This window comes from Eurosta solidaginis, chromosome X (assembly GCF_040869045.1).
Source record: "Eurosta solidaginis isolate ZX-2024a chromosome X, ASM4086904v1, whole genome shotgun sequence".
Lineage (NCBI taxonomy): Eukaryota > Metazoa > Arthropoda > Insecta > Diptera > Tephritidae > Eurosta > Eurosta solidaginis.
Window position 1 is genome coordinate 50,720,159 of NC_090324.1, and position 3,720 is coordinate 50,723,878.

Here is a 3,720-nt window from a genome sequence, read left to right on the forward strand (position 1 = left end):
TACGATCCGAGTTTAAAGCCTTCTTGGCAGAAAGCCGAGACAAAACAGTCTCAAAGTACAATCATCAAGCATTAAGCTGGCATTTTATTCCCGCCGCTGCTCCACATATGGGCGGCTTGTGGGAGGCGGGAGTGAAGAGCTTCAAAAGCCACTTCAAAAAGATCGCGTCTCCCCATAAGTACACCATGGAGGAGTTCCAAACCCTTTTGTGCAGGTTTGAGGAGTACCTCAACTCGCGCCCACTCAGCCCAGGGTCGAATGACCCAACGGACCTAGAGCCACTTACCCCAGGCCATTTCCTCACTGGCAGCCATCTACTGGCTCCGCCGGAGCCGGATGCTAGTGAGAGCTCTGCCTCGATGATCAATCGGTGGCAGAAACTCAAAGCCCTCCATCACACTTTCTGCAAGCGATGGAAAACCGAATATCTATCCGAACTTCACAAACGAGTGAAGTGGAAGCATCCCAGACAGAATATAAAAGTAGGAGATCTCGCTGTCCTCAAAGAGGACAACTTATCTCCCAACGAATGGAGGTTAGGTCGAGTTGTCAACGTACACCCCGGCGAAGATGACCGAGTACGCGTAGTCGACCTCAAAACCGAGAAGGGTCAAGTCAGACGACCTTTGGTCAAACTGATCCTTCTTCCACCGGAAGATACGGATTGCGAGAAGGTGACGAGCTCCTAACAAACTCTATTTCCCCCGACTACCTACAATTAGAGGCCCACGGTTAGTGATAGCATCGAAAGCATATTAAGGAACCCACGTCTTCGTGTCTCTCTATCCCTAAGCTTGTGTTTCTCCCGAGCCATATATTATCATCAAACCCGCGGTCTCGTGAGGGTGCGAGTCTACCGCAGGGGAAACCTAAGGCGTACTACGCGATGGCAATGGGGAAAGGGAGCGCGGGACATAAAGACGCGTTCAATCACGCGCCGTGATGCCCCGCTATCCCTAAAATTGCGTCGCTCCCGAGGCCCTAATTATAATCAACCACCCCGGTCTCGTGAGGGTGCGAGTCTACCGGAGGGCGATCCTACATCTTATTTTTCTTTTTTTCTCACCCCCGGTCTCGTACCGAGTCTGCCGGAGGGGGAATCCTACACCTAGCTACTTGTGGGCAATGGGGAAAGGGAGCTAGAGACACGAAGACGCATGGGAGCTTACCAAAAGCTCGCAAAACAAAAAGCAAAACTGAGGCTTCATAATAATACTAACCGGGAGCCCCTTGTAAAAAAAAAAAAAAAAAAAAGAAACCACCCCAAATTCACTCGCTCACCCAAAGCGAGGACACCAGAAAACATCCCATTCACTCGTTCTCCCAGAACGAGGACACCAGAAAAACCTACCGCAGAAGGGCGAACCGATCTGCCACAGAATCTAAGGGCGTTCGGCCCATTATCTATATTTTTTAAAGGAAAGATTCCACAAGTCAACCCAAATTCACTCGCTCCCCGAGCGAGGACACCAGAAAACATCCCATTCACTCGTTATCCCATAACGAGGGCATCATAAAAGCCTACCGCAGAAGGGCAAACCGATCTGCCACAGAACCTAAAGGCTTTCAGCCCATCATCTTTAAATTTCCAACAAATCAAACCCAGCTCTCGTTCCCCTGAACGAGGCCAACATACCCCAACGCAATTGCTTGTGCTTAAATGTATAGTTTCTTTTCCACCTAAATGAGTACACAAACGTATTTGTATTTGTTAACAACAATTAAATAAAATGAAATACATATGTATACTGAGCCATTTTATCTGGGTACTTTGAGATAAATTCACGTCTAATTAAGTTGATATTCATAATGGGCTTCTAGTAATTTTTTATAATCACCAACCATTTAGACAAAAACAGATGTGCAGATACGGTTTAAAAACAAGCTACATAAATATCTAAGACGCTCATCCATATTTGTATCCAAATTAAGTAATTGTTGGTGACCAAGTCACGTCACATGCATATCTGCTAATGATTTTAGTTTACCATTCATCGCAGAACTCTTAGCATGTTACATTAAACCAGCCAAGAACAAGTTTTAGTCATTAGTACACCACGTTAATTTAAAAATAATTTTACAAACATTTTTTTTGTTTTCGATTTCAACGGACCTTAAAATATTTTTCAGTAAAAGGCTCTACCCCAATTATGGCAAGATTTGCTAAAATACTATACACACCAGTAGCACATTGAAGTGGGACGGTGTAGCTTGAAACAATGATTCACAACGACCTTTAAGGTCGAAACATGATGACAGCACCATCGTCAGTCATTATAGTCGAACACATGATGGCACGTTATATAAGCAATGAAGATTAATGAAATAGTGGCACACTAGCGGTGCAACCCCCCCCCCCCCCCCCCGCAAACATCAAGCGCTCTTTCTTTAACCATTAGACAAGTACAGATGGATAGTTATACATAAATAAATACAGAGCTCATCTAAAAATTTAATCAATGTTTTTCTCTACTTTACGTGCTCTTAATCTCACTCTTTAACTAAAATCACAATTCGTTAATATCATTGGTCCAACCATATATAGTGATTCCAAGCCAACTGGATATTATTTAATCCACATCGAAGCAGCATTAGCATTGAATAGCTCAATATCTGAATTGGGTTTATACCACTTGGTAAGCGTCATCATGACATATAAGGAAGCGCAAACAAAAACAATATGAAACATGGACCAAGAATACGTAACCCCTTCGGTTTCGTTATCACTTACACCTTTATCTGCACCAGCTTCTGCATCTGAGAGAGCTTCTGTTGAAAGACGCCTTTCACCATCATTATTAGTTTTTTGACACTTCAACTGCAGAGCTAATGCAATTATATAGAAGGCAGAATAACCAAGCTATCAATCCAATTATATTTGTCGTGATAGGATTGCAGTCTTTTTCTGGGTCGTTGGCAACAGCAGACCAAGTCAAGTAAACAGTGTAGATAGTAACCAGTGAGCTTTGCAATAAACCCGACTGAGGCAAACGATCCTGTACAGCGGGCATTACAGAAAGAATGCTTATTACGAAACACAGAACGAGATTGAAGGAAATAAAAAAAATTGTTAAGACCGCAACCGCCGGAATGAGTCAAGTAGATATGTAATAAAGAAATGCCAACAAGCGACAAAGCGTAAAAGTATCCATGATTGTCTTCCGCGTTTTCAATCCAATTTTCAGCTACCGAATGTGCAAAATCTACAATTATCACCAGCTGCACAAGAATGAGTGCACGTCCGCCAATTAAGCCCACCCACATCATAGCCGGCCCAAATGAGCCTTCTGGTATGAAAATTGCACCAATGGCAGCACCAAAGCAAATCAAAATTTCAATCCCCAAAATTCATTTTGTATATGAGAACGTGGGTCGCGAGAGCTCTTCACCTCCAACATTATCAATGCCATCAGCGTGAAGAAACAGGCCAAACCGAAACATAAACGATATACAGCGTATTCACAATCAATTTATAGACTACCAGTTTAAGAAAGAGCTTTGGCGCTTGAGTGTGTCCTGTAGTCCGGACGGAAGTGCTACGGCGCCTGAAACTGTACCCACCAATAGCATGAAAGCGTACATGAAACGCGACGAAGTGGAGCTTGCATGTTGGGCAAGCACTGCAGCAGCAGCTTGCCACTGTGCCTGTGAAACACAAAACACTCTATACAACGAATATTGCAGATTATTGATTTTTAAAAATTCAATACATTCGAACAT

General features: G+C 43.4%; 1 pseudogene; it reads right to left on the minus strand.

The window, feature by feature from the left end:
• Positions 1-2,497: 2,497 nt before the first annotated feature.
• LOC137234917 (serine incorporator 3-like) lies at positions 2,498-3,720 on the minus strand (annotated as a pseudogene).